Genomic DNA, 12,729 nt, shown 5'->3' on the forward strand with positions numbered 1-12,729 from the left:
CGATGAAGGAGTAATAGGAGATCCTTAACCCCAAGGAATATGATCCTTGTGTCTTTACATAAGGTATTATTTGCGATCCTGTACACTTGTGGGGAGGCAATCAAATTTTCCATGACTTAATTAAATCGGTTTAGGAACAATTTGTGAATCGTGTTGTCACGCCCCATCCAATAGGTCCCACATATGACATATCACCACGATAACCCACGAGAGGTCATACACTGCCTTTACTCTAAATCACCGTAAGACAGACCTATTCCCTGTGCAATACTACTATAACAACAAGGAATAATTCAACAATAAATACATACAACAATCCTCCTACACATGCCCATCAAGTTAACATAAGTTGTGAAACATAGATAATCACAGTATGAAAGTCATAATAATAACAACAACCCCAAACACTAGGTATAACATCTCATACAAGACTTAGACCAATCTAACATATAAGAGGATTCATAGAAAGGAATACAAATATGGTTCATCAAAACCCTAGTGGATCCACATAATACATGCCAAAGGAATATGATACATACATAGACTGAATGAAGATACAAACACAAACTCTTTCCAAGTACTTCACTCTTTCATCCTTATGCTATGCTATCACCTGGAAGGAAGGAAGAGAGGGTGAGTAACTAGGTTACTCAATGAGGGGCTAAACATGGAACTATATCTCATACATGATTAAGTAAAATACAATGTTAAAAACATTTTTTAAAGTTCGACAATGATAAAGATATTATAGATAATAAGAATTCAAGCTTTCTTCCATAAAATGCATAATATAACCCTTTTGAAATCATCAAGAAATCCAAAAAAAATTCATAGATCCAAAATCATACATTCTATTTCAACAACACAAAAATTTGAAAGGTTAAGAAATAAATAAATCACAATTTTTATAGTTTCATAAGTAGCCTAAAAAACCCTCCATTGCTAACCGTGGCCTTGGTTAGGTCAGGAGCCACCAAAGATGCACATCTCTTGGCATCGACCAATGGGAAGCCCGTGTGATGACTCTGGACAACCCAAAAATAAACTCTTTTCATGTTCTCTACTTGCCTCCTGGAACAATATCCTCAAATGCAATCTTCCGAGTGACCTCTAATAAGTCAACCTATGGAAGGTCTACTTCTTACTGCAATAAGTACTAGGGAACACTTTCACCCATGGTCATCTTCATAACCTAAATACCTCTTTAGCTAATGTCCATTGTCCTTGAATGTACATTTACATGGATCAGATATCTCCACAGTTCCATATGGCTATACTTGTGTGACAGTGAAAGGTCCTAGTCATTTTGATTTCAATTTCCCTAGAAAAAGTCATAGTCTTGAATTGAATAACAACACTTGATCTCCTTTTTCAAACTTCTTACCTCTTTTTATGTGTTTGTCATGGTAATGCTTTACTTTCTCTTTATACAACCTTGAATTTTCATAAGTGATGAATCCAGAAGCGCATGGGTTGTCATGTAATAAACCTTTCACGTAAGCACAAGAGGGTTGTATTCCCTAGGGTCCTACTAGCTTCTGTTATTTCCCTTTAGACGGCATTATCTAGTCTATCAACGATAAGTTTAAAACAAAAGAAGCAAACTAACAAAAGAGCTAACTATAAACAAATTCACTAAGGCACACCACATAAGCACATTATGGAAGTGATTAACAATGAAAAAGTGAAGATACCCTCCGGACTACTAAAGCTAGAAGGATGTTAGAATTACAAAGGCAATGGTGGTTTTGTGACAAGAGACATCCTAAAGTAGGTTAATCCTGATGGTCACAGTGATTAACTTGTAATACCATACAAGTATTAGCTCAAAATCTATTCCAGCTAAGTCCTCCTATAATTGCATTATGCCTAGGAAAATCTCTAATTAGGGTCAAACACAATATCTATGTTCATCTCTAATGGTTGGAGGGGTACAAAATACACAATGGTCACGGTGTATTCATACATGAATCCCTTCCAAGCAATGTGAGTCTAGTATAAGGACGTTGGTCACACAACCAAGTATAACCTAGAAGTTGAAGCACAAAGTTCTTATACAATCTAACAAATCAAAGAACACAGAGCTTGAACTACAAACCAAACTAAATGTACTAAAAGTAAATTACAACATCTATACAAGTAAGTTAATCCCAAGGTTCACTGGATACCCACTGTCCTTGGGAGTCTAGTTCAACATAAATAAGATAGAGATCCAAAAATACATAGAAAGCCTAAGAAATATCATAGAAAAACTCCCTTAAACTCATCGATAGAAGGTGGTGATGAGAAATTGTCGGATCAGTGCTAGCAAGCTTATTGGTGTTCTCCTTGATAACATTACTGTTCTCCCATTAGATTTGCCCCTTAGATTCACCTTCTCCAGCCTCCTTCAAGCACTAGGTGATGATAGCGGAGAAAGGGTGGCCAAAGACCCCATCAATGAGTAATGCTCATCGTAAGAAAAGAATATTTCATATTTTTAGTACACAAACACTTATCAAACTCCCCCACACTTAAGCTTTTGCTTATCCTCAAGCAAAAATAAAACATTGAAACATAGAAGAAGGAAATATTGAAAGTGCTTGGCCTTAGGTTCACCAAAGCTTACAAGGGAAGCATTCTACAAGTAAGGGAAATTTCAACACTAAATACAAAAAATCATTGCTCTAGCTAAAAACTCGAATAAAAAAAAGACAATAAACCCAAAATCGTGTAAGTGTGTGTAAACTCACTCAAGTCAACTGAACTTATACTCCTCAAAGTTCTAGGTATAATGGGAGTTATTTATCTACAAAAACAAGACAAAATAAAGAGATGGTAGTAGCTTCACACATTCTCTAAAGTAGCCCTTTCCAAAGCGTCCGCTAAGGTGGCTTTCACGCTTTCGAGGTGGTAGCTCTTTCTACCGGGGTAGTAGCTTTTACTCATCCCATAAGATAGTTCTTTCTCTCATTAGGGCATAACTAGTATCCAACTTATGAGAGTAGCTTCATACTTCATATGTGGTAGCTCTTTCCACCCCGAATGCACAACTAAATCAAGTAGTTTTCTTTTTTCATTTCTTCAGCAAAATTAACACAAGAAAACAAATCTAAGTAGTCCCTTAAACATCGAACTTGAGTTTCCAAAAGGGTTTAATGAGCAAGTAGTGCAATAATTGTCATCGGGCAAAAATTCCTAGAAATTCAAGTAAAAACTAAAGCATGAGAACATTCAATGTTAAAAATTCCCTTAAGCTTAAGAATACAATCATTGCAACTAAGGTGAACAACTATTGGCTATGTGAGCATTTATTTCAGTAAAAACTTATGTAATGAACATGTGTAAAGTGAACTGCCCCCCACACTTAAGATGTACATTGCCCTCAATGTACGCAAGCAAGCACAATAGGATAGATGGATCTATATTCATTTAGAGTTGAGTCTTAATGGGTTGTGGAGCACACACGGGCAGAAGACTGTGTCCATGACTAGTTCCTCATATTCCATACTCACAAGACCATCTACACGTATGCACAAGGGGGTTCTGTGAAGCTCAACAAAAACAAAAATAACTCGAGTATATAAGGATAAGGCAATGAAATACAACTTGAAACAAAAATAAAAGATAAACTCAGAACAAAGATCCTATCTGAGTAATACAAGTCTAAAATAAAATACGTAAATGAAATATGAAAATATAAAAACAAAGAAAAGAAAAAACACATCAAGCGTTAGTGTCTGGCTCAGTCGCCTCTACTGCTATTGGTACTAAGTTAAATGGTGCTGGTGGATCTAGTAATGGTGATGTTGAAGGTGCTTGAGGTGTCCTGGGTCTCATAATAAATGATGAGGTGACGTCTCGCTCAAGCATCTGATGTAGGATATCAAAACGCGCCATGACCTCTGTGTGGTTCGCGGCTTGCATCACGTGAACCTCCGCAGTCTTTGTCCGGAGCACCCCTGCAGCACTCTCCAGCCTCTCAAAATTATCACTGTAGGTGGCTCCTGTGCTGCTAAAGTTGCCTTAGTCTCCATCAGTATGGGCTGAGGCTCGGGAACCGACTAAGACCCCTCAACAGCGTCCTCTCCTCCACCGAAAATCTCTGGGGCAGGTGCAACCAATACATATACTCCATGCCTGCATCTGTGCACTAATCCCATCAATCTCATCGTATGCAGACCTAGAGGAGAGGGGACGATCTCCTCCTTTAATCCACGAATGTTGTCCAACAGACCCATGCCCATGATGAGTCTGGTAATGCATGGGCCTGAGAATAATACACCTACTCTCTAGTACTGGCCCTGGTGTCTCAAATACTCTGTGACAGTGTGACCTAAATGTAGCGGCTTATTCTGTACCATGGAGTATAAGTAAAGTAACTCCTGCCGACTTAGAACTCGAGTACTGTCACATCGGCCGCTTACCGACCGGCTCAGAGCGCGTGGATGTATCTATTGCTTGGTCGGGAAAGGCATGTGGCCTTAGACACCCCTCGGCTAGTACTGACATTATCCACATAAGGCACTATATGCTCTCTGAGGAGTCAAGTTGCCAGGATAATTAGTCAGTAATCCCTCATACTCCTCGTTGTCAGTAAAAACCTCGTCATATAAGCCCAACTGGATTGAGAATTGTGTAACACTCATACTGTAATGATATCTAAATGTTCAGAACTGTATTGTGTCAACATTGTTGAATCAAGAATACGACCGGTCGAAACTCAAACGATACTAATACCTCAAAAGTCAACATACGGATCGGCGGCTCCCGTATGGACAACAACAGTCTCTAACTACCATCTACAACCATCTCCTCAATCTAATCTACCATATCATCCACCATCTAAAACTCTCTCAAAACATCAACTTCGAGAAAACTAGTTTATCCAAACTTCAGCTTTTGCCAACCTCACAAAATGAGCCTGGTGCTCAGGAATCATGAATTCCAACTGTTCTGGTTCAGGTGATGACTCTCGGGTATGCTTGTCATTTTGCTTGTTCGACTTGGGAGCCATATCTGCAAGATTTGAAAAGAAAATCGTTCAAAAACACCCACAGATTAATACTGCAGAAATCCACACTGTCGTGTGGAACTTTCGCATTCCCGTGTGGATCCACGTGGTGTGAAAACCAGCATGGACCTTGTGCTAAGATCCATGAAAAATACATCACATTCATATCTAAACTCATTCTAAACATGGAATAACCATTCTAGCATAGAAAACAAAGTAAATTCACCAAATTTAATCCAATAAAAACAAGTATGATGAAGAAAAGAGAAAATAAGGATTTTAGCGACAAAAGGAAGTTGAAACCCTTAAAAATATGCCGAAAAATAGAATAAAACCTCTCTAAATCGACGACATAAGGTCGGGGGAGTGAATGGATGCGTTCTGAAAATTGTTGGGAGTGAGAGGATGAAGAAAGGCGAAGAGAATTTAAAGAAAACCCACGCCTGTTGGTGTTCTGTATATCCACAAAGGCGTGTGGAAAATACCTAGGTCGGTGTGACTCCACAAGGGAGCTTCACAGGGGCAGTCACACTCACCTGTGTGCTCTAAAGATAGCATACTTTTTCTCTTAATGCATCCACAGGGGCATCCACATGCCCCTGCGGCTTCTCTGTCCAACCAAGAAATATTCTAAGTGTTCCACATCCCCCTGTGGAAATTCCACATGGCATATGGATCTTCACAGGGGTACTCACAGGGGTATCCACACAACCCTATATCTTCTCAGGATGGTGAGGTCTTCTCTACTGGAAATCACAGGACACACTCATGTGTGATGCACAGGGTTAGACACAGGGGCAGACACACGTCCCTGTGTCTTCTCAGGATAGAGCTCTGAATATATGCAAAGAAATACACGCCCGTATGAAAATTCCTCATGGATGTGTGACCATCACAAGGTCATTCACAGAGGCTGACACAAGCCCCTATGTCCTCTCGGGATGAGCTCTGAACAAAAACACACGCTCGTGTGGAATTTCCACACGGCTGTGTGTCTTCTCTAGATGACTTGGAAAAATTTGTAGGCTTTGTAGAAAATTTCTAAACAAATATACTCATTCAAAGCCTGCCTATATATGCACAAGTAACCAGAGAAACATGAAAAACACACTCAAACGGCCAAGATACTTCACCACACACAAGTAAGCAAATGAAGACACCAACGATCCATAAGAAAAAATGGCAATTTGCATGTAAAAATCAAGACGCCAATACTCAAAGCCTTATTCATGCAAGTTCTAAACTAAAACATAGAAAAATAGTAAAGACTTGTGTTGCCTCCCAAGAAGAGCTTGTTTGATATCACTAAGCTTGAAACACCTCTCCTTACCTCACGGGGACTGATAGATGAAGGTTTCCCTCTTACCCATAACCTAAAAGCATGATGAACATAATATTTTGAGGGTAGAGGAGGAGTTATTGAGCAAGTTACCACATCAGGGTTTGTCACCCTCACTCCGTTCTTGTACATCCCCATTAGACTTGGGCCATTTCTTGTGGCTTCTCCTTGTTCGCTTCATATTTTGGAGCACTAAAAGTAGTTTCTTTGCTTTTTCAATGAAGCCTTGAATTTAGATTCTCTTGTGCAAGCACTAAAAGTAGTTTCTTTGCTTCAAGCCTCACCTAACCTAAAAATAGACAGTCATATTTGGTCAATTACATCAACATATAATTTTGATTGTTTGATACGCTGAAACCTAATTACAAGCTATTTTAATTATTTGATACACAATTATGTGAGGCAAAATGTGTGCTTATCATATCAACAACACCAAAAACAGATAATCATCAATTGATATCATAAAAACATCATCCAAAAACCTATAAATAAAAGCCCGAAACCAATTTTGAAATCATTTCTTTTGGTTCAGTCAAACTCGAATAAATAACGATCTCTTATTTTTTTTTAATATCCGACCACCATCCAATTGTATTGTTTCCTTTATTGTATTGGAAACCTAAATGACTTCTTAGCTTGTATTTAGTTCACTAATTAAAAAAAATTAGTAGTACGGTTAGATAAATCCCACCAAGAATATATACATGTACACATCCTGCAAATTATTATGGTTTTATGTTGCATTTATGAGTACCACAAGTGATAACACCAAATCCCACCACCAAGAATATATACCTATGTAGAAAATTGGTATGGTTTTATGTTGCATTCATCAGCACAACATGTGATAACTTCATTTGCTAAACCTGAGAAAATATAAAAGTTGTATTCAGATCACATGTCAATTTTAAGATGCCTTGAAAATGAGATTATTTATGTGAAAATATATACAGTGGAAGAATATTTATAGTGAAAGAATATTTATTAATGTGAAGAAAACCACCCATGACTTACCTAAAGAATCAAAGCTTAGTAGCATACAATTAAAAAGAAGAATAACATATATAAATCATTCTCATACTGCCTATCATGGCAAATTCCTAAACAAATTTGGGATTGGCATCCTACTCTAGAAACTCAATCGTACCATGAACTCAAATAAAAATGAAACAATACAATTTACTAATCGCATGTCTCAAGTAATGCCTATCTTAGGGCAATTACAACAAGCTTTATTTATCGATGAAGATACCATCTACTGTTACATACTTGAGTGCAAAAGTTCTAGACACCCATACATAGTGTAAGTCACAATCCAAAGTGTTTGTTTAGATTCAATTCCTTTCTTTATTCAACTCTAACCACAATCCATATAGTTAAAGTAAAGGCAACAATTCTCTTCTCCTCTTAAACTATAATTGAATACAGAGACCTGAAAAAATATAGAGAAATAGAGAAAAAGACCAACAAGGAATCTAAGAGGTAAACCACTTAATGACATGTAAAGGAGCTTTGATGAGCTAAATCGAGATCTCAATGATAAGTGCTCGTGTATTAGTAATATGGTATTCTTTTCTTATAATGAGCATTACTTTTCTCGGATTTTATTGCTAATACATGTGTATTTGTGTTATTTTTTTGCATGTAGGGTTGTGGAGACAAGTATAGAAGAAAAAAGCCAATGTAGATTACATTTGTACTTTGTTGATAGAATCTAGGAGTGAACAAACGTGAAGACACAAGTTATGCTGAAAGACATGTGAGTGTGTGACAACCTTCGTTGTGCTCAAGTGAATATGCAAATTGGAGGGGCACAAAGACAGTCACACTCATGCGTTTTGAGTTGTGTAATGCTAGCAAGATTGTCATCAAATGTGATTTTATTTGAAGATGCAACGCGATCTACAGCATGGACGTGTGCCCATTTATGTTGCCTCAATGAAAAGTATAGATTCAGGAGTATGAAAATTAGAGGGGTACAAAGACAGTTACTGTAGCAGGTATTGTAACAAATCACTGCAATAATTACTGTAGCAATTACTGTTCGTAGACTGTGAAAAATGAATTTCTGTAGATTTACATAAGTGTGTGAAAATTCCACACACCCATGTGGATGCCCGATTCCAGCCCTATTTAAGTCATGATTTCAGCTTGATTGGGGGATCCTTCTTTCCATCCTTTGGCCTATTTTTTCTCACCTTTGTAGACGCCCGCGGCTAGTGTTTGGAGCGGCTTTGCCTAGGCCTTTTAAGAGGTTATTCGGGAAGCTTTCATCAGCACCGATCCATCGAGGTATGCCCTAAGCTTGACCAGCGGACCTTTGGAGAAGACGCGGGCACACCACAAGACCATCGACATGAACACCAAAGGGGTATTTTTCATGGATTGCATATCTATACTTTTGATTTCTGATCGACACGAAGTGTGTACACCCGCAAGCGCACGGGGTCGTCAAGTAATAAACCACTCGCGCACGCGCGAATGGGTCGTATTCACAAGGGGCCTGAGGAGCTACCCTACTCACTTCTTACCTGTTGTTTAGCTCACCGATTCCAAGATAAGAGAAAAGAAGAAAAGAAAGCGAAACGAAAAGCGAAATGAAATCTTAAGAAGTACGAAACAAGTAAAATATGGGAGATGCCCAAGGTTGGAAAATGGTCACGGATGCGGATTCCCAAGGTGGCTACTATAGTGAGTAGGAAATTGAGTAATAAAGCACGTGGCTAGTTGGACCGAGAAAACCAAGACCTAGGTGAACCCGATGGTCACGGCAATTGACCCCTAACCCGGTGCAAGTGTTGAGCGCGGAATCTCTTCCGCCCAACATCCCACCCGGTTGGGAGGAGAATGTAAGTTTTCACAAGTTAGGGTGGAAACACAAGTAGTTTTCAACCCTAGGATTGGAGGGGTACAAAAGCCCGATGGTCACGGAATATTTATACAATGAACCCTTCCTAGTTTGGTGGAGTCTAGCACTAAGGCAATGGTCATGCTACAAAGTGCTACCAAGAATTTGATACATCACTCAATCAAATGTACCAAAACAAGCAAGAACACCAAACAAGGATCACAATAAGCCAAACATGCATAAACTACTCAAACAATCCAAAACATCACAAGTTCGCCCCCTAGGTTCACCTACATCCGGTGACCTAGGGGTTTAGTTGTTCATCTTAAACAAGAAAAGCAAATAATCCATACAAACAACTAAAGTAAACATGAGGAACACTCCCTCAAATGATGAAGGTCAAATGACTCAAGAATCCCCGGAGAAAGCCTTTCGAAGACGGCACTCGAAGGGGTGGCTTCCCGTTGTCTTCAACCTCCAAGCAATGATGCCCTAGAAGTAGATCCTCCTTGTTCTTGCTCTCCCCACCGAGAAAATGCTCGGATTTCCTCCCTTTTTGCCCTCCTAAAGCTTGGGTTCAAGTGATGTGGAAGTGTTCTCCAAACCCTAGCCGGCCTTGTCCCCCAAAGAAGAAGAAAAATCAAGTAGAAGATGCCCAAAAAATGCCCTTCAAGACCTTATAAGTGCCCAGATCCCGACCGGTAAACGGGTCAGTATACCGGCCGTATACCGACCCTTCGGGAATTTCAGTTTATGCCGAGAAGCCCATGATGAGCTACTCCCCAATCATGTTGCCGAGGCTCCAAGGCTTCAAATGGGCCTGAAATGTAAAAATAACACAATTTAAACCAAAAGGGCATCGATACAACAAATAAATATAAAGAATCCTACAAAACAAATACATGTAGAGTATGTACTTTTAGATGTTTATCAATTTCATTATTGATTGTATTTTGCTCCATAGAGAGCTAAACCTCTAGTCGGTGCTTGGGCTTGTAAACCATAAGGATGACATTATTTCTTTGACCTCTTATTATGCTTTCATTAATAGATGTTTTAATTGAGTTCCAATCTTGAATGCCTTTTGAGTTGATTTTCCCTTAGAGTGACATTAGGGTTGAGAATCCATTTTGGTAATCCTTGTGGATGAGTGATACACCATGATGGTTAGACAATGCTATATTGGAGAAGGTTGAGAGGGTGAGTAGAGAGGTAACTAAGCGTCCCCTTTCTCCTCCGGTGTGATTTATCCTACCTCTACGTTCCAAGAGTTCTTTGCGGTCATAATAGAGTGAAGTTCCAAAAGCGAGAGAGTAAAGCGTTGAAGTAATCCTTTAGTATCTTGAGCTTAGTTGTAACTAGGGGTCTTTCGCCTGGACCAAAGGGTTAGATCTATTTTAGGGAATAGGGTTTATCACTTGGAATCCCTAGAGCCTAAAGCAATCTAGCATAGTGTGAAGTGTTGACACTGAGAGATTTCAACATCAGGGCATAGTGTAGGGTTAGTCACAGTTGACCTTAAGTTTTGCAACCGTGTGTTTAAGGATCTCCATGACTTATTAGACATTAGTTAGGAAACATAATGAGTGGTCTTGCACTTGAAACAATAGTCCTAGGGTGAGCATTGTCTGTGTGCCCCATTTATCATCGATTGCCTCTCCTATCTTTTAATTGCGCCTCCTTCTTCTTTTATTACTTCTATTTACACTTATTCTTATTCACATCACTTTTAATTTATTTTCATTCTAGTTAAACAACAATCTTTATGTTTCTAATTACTATTCCCTGTGGATTTGACTAATCACTCACCGGAGTATTATTACTTCGATGAACCCGTACACTTGCAGTACACACGCAAAAGGGCGTTGTTAAGTTTTTGGCACCGTAGTCGGGGAATAGGCATTTTAGAAACACTTTGCACTTTGCTATTTTAGCTATTCACCATTTATTCTATTTCACACTTTCTTATTCTTCCATCTTTTCTAATTTTTTTTCTTTCTTTTGTTGCAGCTCCAGGTTATGACCTGAGAGAACCCTTCGACATTGGTTGAGGGTGATCCTAAACTTAAACGACCACTTCGTAAAAGGGGAAAAGAACCTGTGTAATAATGGACAAATCAAGCTCATGTAGAAGGTGAAGGGTTAGATATGGTAGAATAGAATGAGCAGCAGATGACAGTGGCAGATTATGCCAGACCTACAGTTCTTAGCACACAATCTAGGATTGTGTGCCCACCAATTACAACTCCTAATTTTGAGCTCAAGCCTGTATTCATCCAAATGTTACAGTAGTCGGCATAATTTTTGGAAGTGTTATGGATGATGCTATCAAGTTGAGGGCCTTCTCATTTTCCTTGAAAGGGAGAGCGAAAAAATGGCAACATTCATTACCTAAAGCGTCGATCACTACATGGGAGGAGATGGTAGAAGCTTTTCTTGCCCGATATTTCTCTCCTGCAAAATTTGTGAAGCTTAGGAATGAAATATCCTCTTTTCTGCAAATGGAATTAGAGTCTCTATTTGAGACATGGGATAGATTCAAGGAGCTCCTGCGGAAATGTCCTCAACATGGGTTCCTCGAATGGATGATCATTCAGACTTTCTATAATGGGTTGAACCCAAACATGAAGCAGTTACTTGATGCTATAGCATGAGGTACTTTAGGAAGCAAGGACCCGAATGAAGCTCGGTGACACACCCCTTGCTTGTGACCTGCAAGTGCACGGGTTTATCGAAGTAATAAATATCAGGTGAGTAAGGTATCTTATCCATAGAGAATAAGGAATAGAAACACCAAGATTGCTACTTAACTAATTGGAAATGAAACAATGATGGTGTGGATAAAGGTCGATGCAAACAAACTAGACAAAATAAGAAATGGAGGCACAATAAAATGAGAGGAAAGGCAATCAAAAAAAGTGGGGTACTCGGATATTGTTCCTAATTAATGCTTAATGTGTCATGGACATCCTTAACTGCCCGGTCTCAAACCTAAGCTCAACCGTGACTAACTCTATACTATGCCCCGGCGGAGAAATCAACCAGTCTCAACATGTGACATTGTCTAAAGCTGCAAGAAGCTCTAGGGATTCCAAGTGATAAACCCTATTCCTGTATGTAGATCTAATCCTTTGGTCGAGGCGAAAGACCCCTAATCACAATTAAGCCCCAGGTATTAAAGTCACTTCAAAGCCTCACTTTATTACCCGCGCAAGTAGGCCCTAGAGGAGTTCATCTGTTAACCCTTCACTCTGTTGTGACCGTAAAGAACTGTTGGAATATGGAGGTAGAATAAATCACACTGGAGGGAAAGGGGACACTCGGCTACCTCTCGACCCTCTACAATCTTTCTTTGTCTAATCCTCATGGTGTGTCACTCACTCACAAAGATTACCAAGATGGACTCTTCACACTAGTGTCACTCTAAGGGAGAAATCATTTAATAAACATTCAAGATTAGAACTCAGTTAAGGACATCAATTAAGGAAAACATATTAAAAGGTTAATGAAACACATACATTCTAGGGTTCACAAATCCAAGTATCCACT

At 39.1% G+C, this 12,729-nt stretch overlaps 1 non-coding gene across 1 annotated transcript; it reads right to left on the reverse strand.

Moving 5' to 3' along the window:
• Positions 1–11,648: 11,648 nt before the first annotated feature.
• On the reverse strand, positions 11,649–11,755 carry LOC120262716. Its single transcript, XR_005536972.1, has one exon. It is a non-coding gene; the product is annotated as a small nucleolar RNA R71 (small nucleolar RNA).
• Positions 11,756–12,729: the final 974 nt, after the last annotated feature.

Source organism: Dioscorea cayenensis, chromosome 5 (assembly GCF_009730915.1).
Source record: "Dioscorea cayenensis subsp. rotundata cultivar TDr96_F1 chromosome 5, TDr96_F1_v2_PseudoChromosome.rev07_lg8_w22 25.fasta, whole genome shotgun sequence".
Classification (NCBI taxonomy): Eukaryota; Viridiplantae; Streptophyta; class Magnoliopsida; order Dioscoreales; family Dioscoreaceae; genus Dioscorea; species Dioscorea cayenensis.